The sequence below is a fragment of the Phascolarctos cinereus genome, unplaced genomic scaffold, assembly GCF_003287225.1.
Source record: "Phascolarctos cinereus isolate Bilbo 61053 unplaced genomic scaffold, phaCin_HiC Scaffold_3;HRSCAF=262, whole genome shotgun sequence".
NCBI classification, from domain to species: Eukaryota; Metazoa; Chordata; class Mammalia; order Diprotodontia; family Phascolarctidae; genus Phascolarctos; species Phascolarctos cinereus.
The window spans coordinates 254,751,585-254,769,682 of NW_027555736.1; the positions used below are offsets into that span (position 1 = coordinate 254,751,585).

General features: G+C 35.7%; 1 long non-coding RNA gene and 1 pseudogene across 2 annotated transcripts in view; one reads left to right on the forward strand and one right to left on the reverse strand.

The window, feature by feature from the left end:
• The window catches only part of LOC110203681 (uncharacterized), a 261,878-nt gene that overhangs the window by 65,004 nt on the left and 178,776 nt on the right, over positions 1 to 18,098 (forward strand). The gene's annotated exons all lie outside the window — the stretch shown is intronic.
• LOC110204655 (immunoglobulin heavy variable 3-23-like) lies at positions 10,233 to 11,844 on the reverse strand (annotated as a pseudogene). The gene is made up of 2 exons (XR_002323363.2): positions 11,716 to 11,844; positions 10,233 to 11,632 (listed from the first exon to the last, which is right to left on the reverse strand). The product of XR_002323363.2 is annotated as an immunoglobulin heavy variable 3-23-like (transcript).

Sequence of the window (18,098 nt, forward strand, 5' to 3'; positions counted from 1 at the left end):
CACAAAAATCAACTGAAGAGAACTCCTTAAAAAGCCACTCAACCAAATGGAAATATACATGCATGTATGCATGTATGTGTGCGTGTGTGTGTGTCTGTGTGTGTGTTTATTCAATAAAAATAAGAATTTTTAAAAGAATTGGCCAAATGGGAAAAATGTACTGAATTTGATGAAGAAAATAGATTCTTAAAAAATAGAATTGGCTAAATGGAAGAGGCAGCACAAGAGTTCAGTAAAGAAAATAATTCCTAAAAAAATTAGAATTGGGCACGTGGAAGGTAATAACTCTGTGAAATATCAAGAAACAATAAAACATAATCAAAAGGAAGAAAAAAATAGGAAAAAATGTGAAATATCTCTTCTGAAAAAAAAACTGACTAAAAATACAAGAGAAAGAAAATTTAAGCTTTATTGGACTACTTTAAAGACATGATTAAAAGAAGAGCCTAGACTTTATATATCTAGAAATTATCAAGGAAAATTGCCTTGATATCTTGTACCAGAGGTAAAATAGAAATTGAAAGAATCTGCCCTTCACCTCCTCAAAGATAACAGAAATTAAAATTCCAAAGATTGGTATTATCAAATTCCACAGGAATCAGGTGAAGGGAAAATATCATAAGTAGCCAGAAAAAAAGGGAATTCAAATAATATGAAGCCTCAGTTGGGATCACATAAGATTTAGCAGCTTCTACATAAAGGAATCAGAGGGCTTGGGATATGATTTTCTAGAGGGAAAATGAGTTAGGATTACAGTGAAGAATCACCTGTCCAGCATAATTTCGGGGGGAAATGGAATTTAATGAAATAGAGGACTTTCAAGCATTCCTGATCAAAAGACTAGAGCTGAATTAAAAAGCTGATTTTCAAATATGAGACTGAAGAGAAGTTTAAATGGCAAATGGGAAAGAAAGATCATAAGGAATTCAATTAAGTTTAAATTGTCGGCATTCCTACATGGGAAAATGATACTTCTTACTCTGAACTTTATCACTATTGATGAAGGGAAAGAACTGTGAAAAATTTGAAGAAGTCTCTTTTTAATCAAGGCGTCATTTCTCAAATAAGGAGTGAACTTTGAATGACTAAGAATACAAATTGTTCCCCAATTGGTAACAGGTCAAAGATGTGAACATGCAGCTTGAAATCAAAGAAATCAATACTCATTTAAAAATACTCTAAATCACTATTGATTAGAGAAATGTAAATTAAAACTACTCTGAAGTACCCCCTCACACCTACTGGATTGGCCAACAAGGTAAATGAAAAATCTTGGAGGAGATCTGAGAAAATTGGCACACTGAAGCACTCTTGGTAGTGTTTTTAACTGATTCAAATATTTTAGAGACAAATTTGTTACAGGTTTTTCTGATATCTTCCTCACCATTTGTCATTGCAAAATAGTATTCTATTGCAATCTTATACCACAAATTGTCTAATCATTCTCCAGTTGATTGGCATCACCTCAATTTCCAATTCTTTGCCACCCCAAAAAGAGCTGATATAAATATTATTGTATATACAGGATCATTGCCTTTTTTTGTTTTGTTTTGTATTTTATCTATTTGCAATATAAACATAGTACTAGCATTACTGGATGAAAGAGTATGCACAGTTTAATAGCATTTTGGAAATAGAAGACTTACATAAACTGTTTCAAAAAGAAATGAGAAGAACCACAAAAAGACTGTCCGCAGTAACTGCAGGATTGCATGATGATCAACTATGAATGTCATAGCTATTTTCAGCAATAACATGATCCAAGACAATTCCCAAGCACTTACGATGAGAAATGCTATTCATCTCCAAAGAAAGAGTTAAAGAAATCTAAATGTAGATCAAAGCATACTTCTTTAAACTTTATTTTGTTTCCAGGTTCTTGTTTTTACTCTGTGTTTGGTTTTGAACATTTGTGATATGGAAATATGATTTGCATCTTGCCTTGCCTTCTTGTCATTGAAGAGTGAAAGAGGGGAGGGAAGGAAGTTGGAAGTCAATTTTTTTAAAAAACGAATGCAAAAAAATTTACATGTCAAAGCAATAAAATATTAAAATAACAAAACTTCAAATAATTGAGAATTTCAAAGCTGAATATTTTTAAATATTATAGAAGGTAGGATTCTGAAAATGTTTCCACATTACATATATATATATATATATATATATATATATATATATATATATATATATATATATATATATATATATATATATTCATCTGATCTTTCTGTTTTTAAAAAACATTTTTAATCCAATTAATTTTCCACTTCAATTGCAATCAATTCTAATTCCGTCCTAAGTAGAATTGGAGATAAGTTGTCTATAAAACACATCTATCTTGGGACATGCCCCACATATGTGTTTATCCCAAATTAAATAATAAACATAAGTAAATAATGAATCTAAGCAAAATTGCACTTCCTTTTCAGTTAACACAACATAGTCCAAACTTTCTTTCCACTAAGATAATTGATTGAACTAAAACTCTTTTCCTTAAAACAAAACAGAAACTTTAAAACTGCCTAATAGTAAAATAAAAACAAAAACTAATAAGCAATAATGGAAAAAGAAATTCCAATCCAAATAAGTACAAAATGCATAAAATATCTTCGAAGCAAAATACACAAAAGACCCATACACTTTCAAATTACAAAATGTTCCTTAAAGAAATAAATAACAATGTAAATGGATGGAAGAATATTGAATGCTCTTTGATAGGCCCTGTTCATATAATAAAAATGACAATATGTCAAAATTAATATACCCTTTTGATGCAATCAAATGACCAAAATGATACATTATAGATCTTGATAAAATAATAACAAAATTTATTTGGAAAAGCAAAAGATCAAGAATATCAATGGAAATTATTAAAAGAGCCAAGGGCACACTCCCTTGGGGTAGTTTTATATCTCTAAGAAATGGAACTTTCAGGTAATTCTAGGTTGCCTGCTTTTCCTTTTCTCTAGCTTTCTTCAGCTCCTTTTAGATGAGTGCTTCAGGGTGTTTATCTGCCTGGGGCCCCTTGCAGTGCTGCCTCCATTAGATCTCCTGAGGCACTGGGACCTCCTTTGCTGTAGAATGCCAAGGCACCTTGTAACTTTCTGAGCTAGTTTCCACTGGTTCCCCCACCGTCACTGAGGCACTCAGAGGTCCAGGTGTTGGTGTTTGCCTGCTCTACCAGCTAGGCTTTCGAATTTCCTCCTGGTTGGCAGTTGGAGGCTGCAGGGTTCTGACAGCTTACCTGGTGTTGGGCTGGAATCAGCAAGGCTGGAACTTTAGTAGGACTAAAGTCCTCTCCCTCTCTGAACTAGATAACTCTAACTACAAAATGAACAAGAAAGAAGTTACCCGGATGAACAGAACATTAGAAAAGTTAAGTACAATAGACCTCTGGAGAAAAATGAATGGAGAAAAAAAGGAATATACTTTTTTTCTCGGCGGTACATGGAACATAGACAAAAATTGACCATGTACCAGGGCATAAAAACATCACAATCCAATGTAGAAAGGCAGAAATATTAAATGTATCTTTTTCAGATCATGATGCAATATAAATTATATGTAATAAAGGGCCATGGAAAGATAGACTAAAAAATAATTGGAAACTAAATAATCTAATCCTAAAAAATGACTGGGTCAAACAACAAATCATAGAAACAATCAATAATTTCATTCAAGAGAATGAGAATAGTAAGATAACATATAAAAACTTATGGACTGCAGTGAAAGCATTTGTTAGGGGAAGTTTTATATCTCTAAATGCTTATATAAATAAAATTAAAAAAAGAGGAGTTCAATGAATTGGGCATACAACTAAAAAAACTAGACAAGGGACTAATTGAAAATCCTCACTTAAACACCAAATTAGAAGTATTGAAAACCAAAGGGAAAATTAAGAAAATTGAAATTAAAAAACTATTGAACTAATAAATAAAACTAAGAGCTGGTTTTTTGAAAAAAACAGTAAAATACATGAATCTTTGATTAATTCAATTAGAAAAAAGAAAGAAGAAAATGAAATTACTAGCATCAAGAATGAAAACAGTGAATCTACCACCAAGAAAAAGGAAATTGAAACAATAATTAGGAATTATTTTGCTCAATTGTATGCCAACAAATTTAACAATCTTAGGGAAATGGATACATATTTTCAAAAATATAAATTGCCCAGATTGACAGAAGTGGAAGGAAAATACTTAAATAACCCCATCTCAGAAAAAGAAATTGAACAAGCTACTGATGAACTCCCTAGGAAAAATTCTCCAGGGCCAGAGAGATTTACATGTGAATTCTATCAAACATTTAAAGAACAATTAATTCCAATACTATACAGACTCTTTGGGGAAATAGGTGTAGAAGGAGTCTTACCAAATTCTTTTCATGATACAAATATGGTGCTGATACCTAAACCAGGAAGAATCAAAATACAGAAAGAAAATTATACACCAATTTCTCTAATGAATATACATGTAAAAATTTAAACAAAATACTAGCAAATAGATTGCAGCAACTTATCACAAGAATAATACACTATGACCAGGTAGGATTTATACCAGGAACGTAGAACTGGTATAATATTAGGAAAACTATCAGTATAATTCAGAATATCAACACCAAAACCAACAGAAACCACATGATCATCTCAATAGATGCAGAAAAAGTTTTTGGCAAAATACAACACCCATTCCTATTAAAAACACTAGAAAGCATAGGCATAAATGGAGTCTTCCTTAAAAGAATACATAGCATCTATCTAAAACCTTCAGCTAGCATAATATGTAATGTGGACAGACTAGAAGTATTTCCAATAGTATCAGGGGTGAAACAAGGATGTCCATTATCACCACTGTTATTCAGTATCATACTGGAAATGTTGGCTTTAGCAATAAGAGAAGAAAAAAATTGAAGGTATTAGAATAGGCAGAGAAGAAAGCTATGACTCTTTGCAGATGACATGATGATATACTTAGAGAATCAAGTACAAAACTACCTGAAATAAAAAACAACTTTAGCAAAGCTGCAGGCTATAAAATAAACCCACATAACTCATTGGCATCTCTATATATTACCAACTCTAAGGTACCATTTCACACCTATCAGATTGGCTAACATGACAAAGCAGGAAAATGATAACTGTTGGAGAAGATGTGGGAAAATTGGAACACTAATGCATTGTTGGTAGAGTGGTGAAATGATTCAATCACTTTGGAGAACAATTTGGAACTATGCCTAAAGGGCTATAAAAATGTGCATACCCTTTGACCCAGCAATAGCACTTCTAGGGCTGCATCCCAAAGAGATAATACAAATGGGAGAAGGACCCACATGTCCAAAAATATTCATGGCAGCTCTTTTTGTGGTGGCAAAGAATTGGAAATTGAGAGGATGCCCATTAATTGTGGAATGGCTGAGCAAGTTGTGGTATATGAATGTAATGGAATACTTTTGTGCTATAAGAAATGATGAACACACTGAATTCAGAAAACCTGAAAGACTTCCATGGTCTGATACTGAGTGGAATGAGCAGAATCTAGAGAACGTTTTGCACAATAACAGCACATTGTGCGATGACTAATACTGATAAAATTAATCCTTCCTTAGCTATTTTGTTTTGGGCATAGACAAGGAAGGTAGCAAATAGTTGTCCACATATGATGGTAGTCAATAGTCTGTAGTTTGGTTTAACTGTAGCAGGAAAACTGAGTATTCTGTCTTAGATGGTCACACCACTTTTTTTTTTCCATTTCCTGCCTTCAGGCAGCCCAATGGGTCTGACTTCCAGAGATTTCCTCTGGCCTGGATGGGCGCTGGTATATGCAGGGCAAAATTAAATCATAGGAAGGAAAGATATGCGAGACCTCTACTTACGCTAACTCTACTCCCCTTAACACCACTAATGAGTTTATTTTTAGCCCAGTGAATTCGTGATGGTCTAAATTGCTGTGGTTTAATTTTTTCCTATACTTTAAAGGCATTATTGTACTATTTATGAATAAAAGGAGTCTGCTTCATTTCAAACTAGCCCTCTCCTAGAAACTAACCCCCATTTCTTCTTCCTCAGCATTTAGAAAGAGAGATTGTATTATGGTCTCTTTGTAGTTTATCATAACCTCCCTCTCAACTTCCTTTGAGCAAATTAAATAAATTTAGACCAATACTCTTCTGGGTTAACCATAAGTTTATCTTATTATTATGCCATAATCTCAACCAACTGACGTAGTTGTCTGGAGTCAGATGACTTAGTTTCAAATTCTACCTTTGACACTTTGACACTGTGATCTACAAAGAATCAGTTAAATTCCCTTACCTTGGTTTTCTCTTTTTGAGGGATTAGACTAGGTGCCACCAGAGGTCTTTTTCAGCTCCAGAACTGGACAGCCATTTAATGCATTATTACCTCATGGCTTGTAGCAAGCATGTGAGTATCAGAGAACAACATAAATTTTAAAGAAACAGAAATAAGCTTTGGAATAGATTGCTCTAGGCAAAGGGGGAAAGGAGGAGATAATATAGGAAGTAATTATTCTCAGAAACAAGGATGAATACAAGATGATCCCAGGGAAGATTTTTTTTTTGCATGATTACATTTACATGATAATTTTACATGAGTTACAGGATAATGTTATTCTATATTTGGAGGGAATAGCATGTTGTGCATGGTAGATTTGCAGTTATGTATGCATCATCTTTTTCTTGTGCTGTGTTGTGGAAATGCTTGTTTGCTCTGTGAATTCAATGTGAAATATATTTTTTAAAAACATCCAATCCAGCTCAAATCCCAGTGTGGAGTCTCTACAGGGTCAGTCATTAGGATAAAAGAGAAGTCACACAAGACTGAAGTTCCTCTCCTAGAGCTAGAGGATTTGGGCTGGTTTACATAACAAGGGAAAAAGAAGTTTGAATGTCCTCCTCCCTTCACTCTTCTTGTTTGTTTTTCCTTATCAAAGAGGACCATGGCATCAGCAAGGTGATGTCATGATTTGCAAGTGAATTGGATTAAAGTGGTGGAAGACTGTGCACAGTCAACAGACATGCTTTCATCTCCAGAGCCATCTGGGTCCAGTGGCAAGAAATAATTCAGAAGAAGTAAAGATATCTCCCACACCCCTTTAATAAAAGGAAGAACAGCTGCCACCTCCTTGGAGTTAGTGCTCTCCCTGACCTGCAAAGAGAAAGATCCTCTAGAACTGGTTCTAAAACCCTGGAGGACATTTTATGACACTAAGAATATGCAACATTGGTGATGCAAAACACAGGGTCTGTCCTTTCCAATCACTCCAATTATTCTCAATACGAAGAAAAAGCTTATTAGGCTTTTTTCTATTACTGATATTTTCTGAGGGAGTCTCTTCCAATTTCTGATTAAGGAAGCACCCTAAGTCTCTTATCCTTGATTTTGAATTGAATCTGCTCATGGGTACCTTTTCCCTCTATATCTCTGCCCCTGTCCATTGGCTCTTGTGTTTCCTTCTGGTGCCTTTGCTCATTTTTAATTTTGGAATCCACCTGTTATATACCTCTACTGCCAAATATGTTCTCTCATACCTCTCTTCCACCTAAAGTAAATGAAGCATGAACTGGACAAGAGATGCCAAGAAACTTCCATTGTATCTCAAGGCATATACTGTTTCTAATATAGGCCCATAATGTATTGTGGGACAATGACATAGGCACCCCAACAAACCATCTCCCCATTTCTTCTTCTACAGCATTTAGAAAGAGTTTCTACTATATTCTCTTTGCAGTTTAAATAACTCCCCTCAACTTACTTTGAGCACATTATGCCCTTGTGGGGCATGAGTTTGTCTTCTACACTTTCAGAGCATTTTACTGAACTTCCAAATAAGATACCACTCTCCTTATTCAGAGCTTCCAAGTCTGCCATCACTATGTCCTCAGGAAATAGAGCATCTTTTCCCTGCTCTTATTTACCTTGCCTTTTTGTACTGAGTAGGAAAGGGGTGGGTCAGTGCTCTTATTCCATGGGAAGAAGGGTGAAGATGGGAAGTAAGGGTAAGGGTTTTCAAGGTCCATTAGGACCTCCATAAAAACAAATTATTTTCACATCAGCCATTGGGATTGTGAAATCTTGTATAATGCATAGAATCTGAACTATGTCAATTTTGTGTTTTTTTTTTCCTTCACTGGCACAGGACTTGTATTTTCATTTTTCAGTCACTGTATCATAATCTTTACTAAAGAAAGTGAAAATTCCATACGTTATGTAGAACATAGTTAAATTTTACCAGTAGGTCCTCTCTCCTTTTTTCATTCTCATTAGGATATAGACCTAGCAGTGGTGTTGTTGGATCAAAGGATATCCTTATGTTGTGGCCAAGAAATGGAAATTGAGGTGATACATATGACCTGGGGAATGGCTAAATAAGCTGTGATATTTGATTGTGACAGAATATTATTGTGCTGTAATAAATAAGAAGCAAGATGATTTCAGGGAAACCTGAAACATTTACTTGAATTGATACAAAGTAAAGTGAGCAGAACCGGAAGAAAGTTGTACACAATAACAGCTACTTTGTTTGATGACCAGCTATGATGGATAATTAGCTATGTCAGCAACACAATGATCCAAAATGTTTCCAAAGGACTCAAGATGAATCATGGTATCCAACTCCAGAGAAAGAACTATGGAGTCTGCATGCAGATCAAATCATACTATTTTAACTATTTTTTTTCTTTGTCCCAGTTTTTCCCTTGTGTTCTGATTGTTCTTTCCTAATATGACTAATATGAAAATATATTTAAAATGATTGTATATGTTACAAAGGAGGGAGGGAGAAAAATTCAGAATTTAAAATCTTGTAAAATGAATTTTGAAAACAATCTTTATATGCAATTGGATAACATAAAATACTATTAAGTGCAAAAATAATAATGTTCAATTTTAAACCTCATCAATTTGTCAGTGCCAGAATATCTACATCCATGAACAGACATTTTGAATACTGAATGGGTGATCAGAAATGGAGTCTGGTAAACAAGATACAAAGCACAGTTTTTTTCATTAAGTTTTGATGAGCTGAATCCTAACTTTCCAAGATATCAGTAATGATGACTGCATTGAAAATCTTTTCTAAATGTTTCTGTTCTGGTGCCAATGTAATCAACATTGCTGAGGAGTCAGTGACCAATTGCTACTGGGTACAAAAAGCTCTGGTGTCAGGGTAAGAAGGCACCTGAGAGGAGCAACTAGAATTTCCTTACTTTTAAAAATGAATTTAAATCCTTTTTAATAACTCATTTGAGCAGGGTTTGCCCATTTGCTTTAACAGTTTTGGGATACTACTGGTTAGCCAGTCCTACAACTTCCTCATGTAGAGTCAGTTCCTTTCATATTTCAAGCCTAAAAATCCTCTCAGGTTGATTAATGAAATTACTTACATCAGCTAAAGCTATAAACACTTTTTTTATACTGGATTACAAGTTGTGAGTGGGACACTCTTTAGTCTCTTTGTAAAGGCATTTTTAATCTATGAGTAATGCATGTGATATGGCTGTATGCATATAATACTGAGAAGATTAAAGTGGATCCTGTATCATTTTCTCATTTATCTTATTTACAATTAATTGATTATGCCCTATAACTGAGTACTTAGTTATGGTTCTATGTCTCTCAACTTAGTTCAGAATTCAGCTGACCTGTAAGGGGTTAAGGTTTGAAATCCAGTTCTCTTGCTAATCAGTGTGTATTCCTGTCTGAAGGAATTCTGCTAACCCTGAGGGAATATGGTTTGCCATAAGGGAATTTGCTCTAATATCTATACACTACAAAACTATCCTTCAGGGCTATCTGGTTTGCAATCAGAAGAAGTCTAGACCACTATCTTCTAACATGAAAGTAGACTCAAATAACCACTTCTTAGTCATAAATGGGAAAGAAGGAGGGTTGGTGTTAGGCCCCACTCCAAATTTCCAAACACTCATGTTGTTCCCCACACTCACCTATGTAAAAAACTCATGTTGACCTCAAGCCCTTGATGTCACCTATCCTGTTCTTTTCTTTGTTCTGTACTAGCCAAATCTATACAAGGAGAGCTGTTTTATGCTTGGGATCTTTGGCTGGAGACTGAGGCAGTTTTGACCCATCTAGTTCTCACGTTACCAGCCTTGAAAATAAAATATGTTCTTGCTTAGAGAAAGGTGCCTTAATTTACCTTTTTGTTAAATTTAATTCATAACAATACTCAATAATTTATTATACCTCATATGGATATCTTAAAATGTCAAAGTATTTACTCATTATGTATATAACATGGAAATCAGAAATAGAACAAAGCTCAGCAATTTAGGAGAGCCAAATTCAAAAAGGAACAGAAGGTCAGATCAGCAACAAGTATTTATTTATTGAGCGTAGTAAACTATGTGCCAAGCACAGTGCTAATTACTCGGGATATGAAGAAAGGCAAAACATTGTACCTCTTTTTAAGGAGGTCACTCTTATTCAGAGAGACAACATTGAAATAATAACGCACTATTTATTTATCTATATCACTGTGTGAGTGTGTGTATCTGTATATATGCAGCAGAAAGGTAGAATGAAAGAGGATGGGTAAAGTAGAAGGTGGGGAATATTTTAGGTAAGATTTAAGGAGGTCAAGGGGGCCGGGAGGCAGGGATGAGGAGGAGAAGCATTCCAGCCAGTGAAAATGCACAATAGAATGATGGAATCTGTTGTGAAAGGAACAGCAAGGAGATCAGTGTCATTGGATTGATGAACATGTGGAAAGAATTCAGGTAGAATAAGAAAGGAAGGAGCCATGCTACAAAAGGATTTAAAAGCCAAATCAGAACTTATGGTTTATTCCGGATTAACCAGAACTTGGGAAAAACTGTCAGATCTATGTTTCAGGAAGATGATATTAATAGCTGAGTTTCCTGTGAACTGGAGTGAAGAGAGTACTAAGGCTGGGAGAACAAATATCAAGCTAGCATAATAGTCCAGGTATGAGTTGGGAAAGTCCTACCTCAGGGTGGGTTCAGTACCTTCAGGAGAGAAGGTAGAGTACAGTACATTTCTGATAAAAGTAGAATGGACGATACATAACTACTAATTAATTATGGGGTAGAGGTGGGACTGAGAGTGAGGCATTAAGAATGATAGCTAGTACTGGAAAAGTTGCTTTCTCCTGGGACAGGAGAAAAAAACACCACAAGCCAAAAATAGAAATTCACTATACCTGTTCCTGGATATAGGCATCTTTTACTTTCTGCATCATGAGCTCAGTCCACTTCTTGCCTCACTGACACTTCACCTCCTGGCAGGGGAAGTTTTTTATCAGGTCTCACATTCCTTTTCCTCACTGTGTCTCTTGCACAGTAATACACAGCTGTGTCCTCAGTCTCAAGGGAAGTCATTTGTAGATATAAGATGCTGTTGCCATTATCTCTGGAGATGGTGAATCGGCCTTTCACAGAGTCTGCATAGTATGTACTACTACTACTACCACTAATGCTTGCAACCCATTCCAGTCCCTTTCCTGAAGCCTGGCGGACCCAGCTCATCCGTAGCTGCTGAAAGTAAATCCAGAAGCTTTGCAGGAGAGACTCAGAGATCCCCCAGGCTGTATCACATCTCCCCCAGACTCCACCAGCTCCACATCACACTGGACACCTGCAACACAGAGACATTACATTAAAGTCAATAGTCACATGAAGTCACCACTTCACATTGTCCCTTCGTCTCCATAAAACTACCTTGGAAAATGGTCAGAAGGAAAATCCAGTTCAGCCTAAATTTCATGGTGAGTTTCCAGGTTAGTCCTCTGTGGGGAAGGACACAGAGCACTAGAGTTTGTCTCCCACAGGAGGTACAGGTACAGGTTTGGGGCTGCTTTTCATCCCAGTAGGGTGGGACCCAATTTGCATGTCTTGCTCTATTCAAAAAGAGGAAGAACACCTTCTTCCTCCCAGGGAGAAGTTTCTTTCCTGAACTTCGGATAGTTCTCTTAGAACTAGTGCCAAAGGACTGGGGAATGTTGTTGACACTGAGACTCTCAGAACTGATGGTTTTGACTCAGTGTCAATGACCACACATTACTTAGATAACTCTAAACAGTTGGATGACATGTTGTAGGCTTTTCTGTGCTCCTAATACATTTCTAATTGATCTTAGGCCCATTTCTGAATGTCAAACCTTCTCAAACATCTTCCATTTCCAATGACCAACACACTGAATCTCTTTTGTGAATCAGTTTATTCTCAGAGTCTCTTTTCCTGGTCCTTGGCACTCTACTGCTTCCTAACTCAACTTTTCATCTCCTTTTTCCTAGGATTACATTTCACCTAAATTATTTACCTATAGTTTCAGTTATACTCACTCATTGCCTTGATAGGAATAGCTCATATACCTTTTTTCCAATCTTTTAGGTGGAGAAATTGAGTTATGAAAGTCACAATTCACAATAAGAGATTTGCAAGTCTCCTCCAATGAACACCTTGTTCCTCAGAGAAAAATAGCCTATTTAATGGGAGAGAGAAACTGTTATTCTCTGTGACATTGACCTAATAATCTGATTTATGGAGCAAGTATGGCTAAGATTTCTGTGAGGTGATCCTCAAAGTTCAAATACCATTCTCATCACCCAGAAGATATAGCTCTGCTGCCACCTGCTGAATGTTTAATTGTATACACAGAAACATGTTTCCATTCTCACTTCCACATTCTTTTTTTTTTAAAGAAGGAATATTTATAATTTCAGGGCCCTTATACTTTTCGAGTTCTATATCTAGAATATTTCCAAGATCAACTTTCTTTTTTTCTCAAGGATTCAACTCAGTGGGGGGGAACGAATAAAAAGCCAACAATCCCTCTCTTAATCACCATTATATCTATGGAGTCTTCATCATAAAGCATGATTCTGAGCCATGTTTATTTGGTTTCTTTCCCCTGTTACTGTGATTACATTTTAGGTGGCTCCTTCTTACTCTGTTATTTACCGAATGAAGGATAATTTATAATACAACAGAGCTGTGAACAGAGTTCAATGACTATAGAAGAGAAAAGCATAGATTGGTAATCTTCAACTGCTGAGTCCATAAGTCAGCGTTTAAGACATGCTAGTATAAGTTTCTTAGATTTTAAACTTTTCCCATTTTGACATAAAATGATCACCCTATGTGTCCTATTCACAGATAGTAAAGGTTGCAAAACTTGGGAGTGTCTCATTCACTCTTTGTAAAGCAAATTTAAATAAAGCTTAATATTTTTAACTCCTTAGTTAACATGACCACTTTTGATCAACCTGAGAGTATTTAGGGTGCTTGCTTATATGATGAAGGCAACTGATGCCATGCAAGCAAAGTCTAGATTAGCCAAGCCCCTTGCCTTGATATAAAAAAAAAAAACAACAGCTCTATTTTAAATAGAGTGAGAATCAGCTCTGCTGTCAGAAGTTGAGCTAAGGAGAAAAGCAGACCCAGGGAATTCAACAGTAAGAACTGGCCAGCAAAGATACTGTTGCCAGAAAAAGTAACATTTTCACTATTACAAGTACCCAGATTAACTACAAAAGGCATGTAAAAGAAGACATTATCTGCATAAAGAGAAAGAACTGATAAATAGATTATAAAATGATTTTACAAATATACATATTTGTGTCTAATACCCATCTCTAGGGTGGGGGAAAGAAAAAAATATTTACATGATAACTTTTTAAAAGTTCATTTAAACTTACTTAAAGGGAATAGCATGGTGTGCATAATAGATTTTCAATTTCACGTGCAAGCATGTTTTATTATACTGTATTATGGAAATGGTTCTTTTATTCTTTAAATTAAAAATAATATAAATGTTAAAACATTTTTAAAGAGCACAGTCAAATTTCACAATAAGAGAAAGGAAGTCAGGGTGTTGAAGTGGCAGAGACTTGCACTGGCTTGGCCAGCTTTGTTTCTTATATGTATCTTTTAACCAGCTACTATGCATGGGCCCACTCTTCCCATTGACTCTGTGCGTATTTGAGGAATAGTGTGCCTCATATTTACAGTGGAAAGGTTCATGCTGTAATTGTTTCCTTTTCTTTGAACTAGTTGTGCCAAGTGGTTTGAGTCTTTGAGTGTGGACTCACAAATACCTGGGGTCACTGACCTCTTGATCTTCCAACTTATAAACGTGATGTAGAGGAGTAGACCAAGAGGGGAATGCTACATTAGAAATCACACCCTCTGAGGAAAATTTTTTTTTAGATTTTCTTCAATAAGAATATAAAGAAATTTGTACCAAAATCTGATCATATATTCTTAGTTATGTGACAAACAAAATGGAGAAATCTCTTTCCTTTCCAATCCTCACTGATGCAGTGCTTGGGTGCTTATGTTAGGTGCTTGTACTTGGACCCCAGTTTACCTTAGTCCCAAACAGTATAATAAATTCTGACTTAAGCATTCAATTAAGAGCATCACATTTCATTTGAAATATTACCAGAATGAATTAAATTAAGTTTTGGTTGTGTTCCGGTGCACAAAAACTTGTCTCTTTTATGTGAGGCAGAAAATTAAGTGCTACTCAATCTGCCTCTCTTTGATCTGAGGGGAAAGGATTCACCCTTCTTTCCTCCTTAACTTTCTCTCTTCTATATTCAACAACTTGGCCAAAGTTAGAATGTAAAGAGAGAGAGGGAGAAAGAATTTTTTCCCTAACAATTCTCCAAAAGTTTCAAAACCTTTTACTCTCAAACCCTCTCTTCACACTGTTCATGCAAATAGCTTATGCTTTTCTTTCTACCCATATTCTCTCATTCCTACATGCTTAAACTTTCTTGCCTTCCTTCTACTTACTTATCCCTCTGATGGACTTTGATTAAAGTGCCTTTAAAACTGCACATATCTACTTCTTTCTAATTATGACCTGACACTTCGAGGATCCTTCTCAACTTGCCTTTTACCAATCATATAACCTAAATAATAAAGTATTCTTCTCTCCCATCCACCTGCTCCTCTGACGCTGCTGTTACCAGGGAGGAAGAGGGGAAGAGAAAGAAAGTGGCATTCCAGAGTCAAGCTGCAGCCCTTGGAATGCTCTTCTTGCTACCTGGCTGCAAAGGGTGTCAAATTACACACAGACACAAACACGGAACAGATACATAATAATGACAGGGAGAATCCAAAATCTCAGACAGACTTGTCAGAAATCCCCTACACAAATCAGACAATATTTTTTGTTGTTCTCCAGATCTTATGGAGTCCAGGCAAAACTTTCCTTAAGGTCCTGGAGACTGAGCTTTCTCCAGTTCTGTAAAAGATAACCTAACGGCAAATCAGGAGGTGAAGAGGGAGATTGGCCCATCCTCCTTGCCTATGAGCAAAAAAAAAAAAAGAAGGCTGCCTCCTGTAGTCTACTTGCCTCCACCAACGTCCTGCTGAGGGACAAAAAAACCCGCAAAAGTTCCAACAAGGCTTCCCTTGTCAAGAAGGAAATCTGCTAGAGCCTGTTGCAACCTCGACCCATCCCCACCAAGCCTTCCTAGGTGCTTGAGGGCAGCCCAACTATAGGGGAGAGGAGAGGGAGGCTTACCTCAACTCGGAGAAGGCCTGAGACTTCAGACAAGGCCCACACTGGGTGCCATAAATGTTGAGGTATGAGAGGCTGTGACCCCTCAAAGACTGGAGTACTCGATGGGTCATCTGGAATGAATTCCCAGACTCAAGCATTCTTTAAGTCAAGGTGACAAAGATTTATTGTTATACTTTTCAGTGTGTAAGGATTCTTAAGGATCCTGCTGTCTTAAAGTGGTACAGTTAAACTTTATATAGGATAAAATACAATAAATCATGTGCCAAATATGTTAACTAGGTGATTGGGGTGGGATTAGGGAGTGGCTAAGGAGTGGTCAGCTCTTAAAAGACCATGCATTTCTTGTACCTACTGTGCAGGCGTTTTACCCACAGTTCACTAGGAAAAGCCCACAAGGGGGCCACTTGGAGGTGTGGTTTTAGGCCTGCTACCTCACTAAGTAAACTAAGTTCAGGGGTAACTGAGAGTTGTATAAATTGCATAATTAAATTTATGTCAATAAATGATCAGAGTTGTTCTGGACATGGGTCTGTTCTCCTTCTAAGTCACCAGGACTGCCTAGCTCACTCTCTTGATTGTTGTTTCTTTGAAAACCTAATGCCTGCATAATTCTCTTTAGTAAAATCAACACACTCAGCTGTCTCATAGAAAGTTAGAGACTATATATCTACTTCTTCATCCATCATCATGATGGTAACAATAATAATAATTACCTTTCATATTGCTCTTTAAGGTTTGCAAAGAGTTTTAGAAATACTATCACTTCTTATCCTAATAACTCTGGGAGATAAATGTTATTATTATTATTCTATTCGGTGTGAGAAATATCTTCAAGGATTTTCCAGGGTGAGAAATGCATGCAATGGACATTCACTGTAAGACCCATCTTTCCTCCTTTTTGAATCTCAAAAATCCCTTGGGATTATTTTTCAACCATTTCAATCATTCTAACTTTACTGTAGTTTCTGAAGAAAAGGCAAAAATTCTCGAGAAGGCTACATCCTGTTAAGGTGCATTTCATTCAGTACCCCTCCTATTTCTTCTATAATTAGAGAATACTCAAAATCTTGCCCCCTGTTCTTCAACCTTTTCTTTTTTGCATGCTTTTGCAATTTATTCTTTTTTTATTTTTTTAAATTTTTATTCATTTTAAACTTAAATACAAAAAACCAAAAGAAGAGCTTTATGTACACAGCACAACGAAAAAGAGGATTCAGTATAAAACAATGAATTTCCATTTCACTCTTTACTTTAAAAAAAACTATGTAATACTACATATCATTTTCATAGCTACCCTGATTTTCTGTATTTCCTTCTAAATTTTATTTTGTTCTCTGCTGTGCACTTTTTTCTCCCTCCCTTCCCATCTCACCTTATAGATGGCTACCATTACACACAAATATGTTTGTGTGTGTGTGTATATATGTACATGTATTTATGTATATGTATGTAAAACCATACTAAACACTCTTCTATTTATCAGTTCTTTCTGTGGGTAGGGATAGCATATTCTTTCATAGGTTCTTTGTAGTTCATTTGAGTATTTATAAACTCCTAATGATTTAGTCATTCAAAGTTGTTGTTAGAATACTTTTGCTGTTGCTGTGTACAATGTTCTTCTGGTTCTGCTTATTTCACTCTTCATTTTTCTTCATTATTTAGCATTTCCATGTTTTATCTAAAATCTATCAGCTTATCATTTCTTATGGCACAGTAGTATTCTATCATAATCATATATCACAGCTTGTTTGGCCATTCCCCAATTGGTGAGCATCCACTCAATTTCCACTTCCATGAGAGCTGCTATAATTATTTAGAACACATAGATTCTTTTCCTTTTTACCTTAAATCAGCTTGGGAAACAGATCTAATAGTAGTATTCCTGGGACAAAGGTTATAAACACTTTTGTAACTCTTTGGGCATAATTCCAGGTTGCTCTATAAAGTGGTTGGATCAGCTCACAGTTCCACCAACAGTGAATGTGTTCCAATTTTTCCACTACCCCTCCAAAATTTGTTGCTTGCCCTTTCTATCATTTTATCAATCTGATAGGTTTAAGGTGATATCTTAAAGTTGCTTTAATTTGCATTTCTCTAACCAGTGGTGATTTAAAGAATTTTCCATATGACTATAGTTTTGATTTCTTCATTGAAAAACTGCCTGTTCATATCCTTTGACAATTTATCTATTGGGAGATGATTCACATTCTTATAAATTGGACAAAGGTTTTACATAGCATATATGAAACATTTATCTGAGAAAGCATCTTTAAAAATTTTCCCCAATTTTGTTTTCCCTCTGATCTTGGCCACATTGGTTATATTTGTACAAAACCTTTTTAATTTAATATAAGTGATATTCATTTTACACCACACAATACTCTCTACTTCTTGTTTGTTCATACGTTGCCCTCTTCTAATTTTGATATAATATCAACCTATCTATCTAGGTCACACATAAATTTTGAACTACATCAAAATAACATCCGAAGAGAAGATCATCATCAGTATCCAATTTCATGATAGTATGCGTACACATTTTGGTCTAACAAAACCAACAAAACAA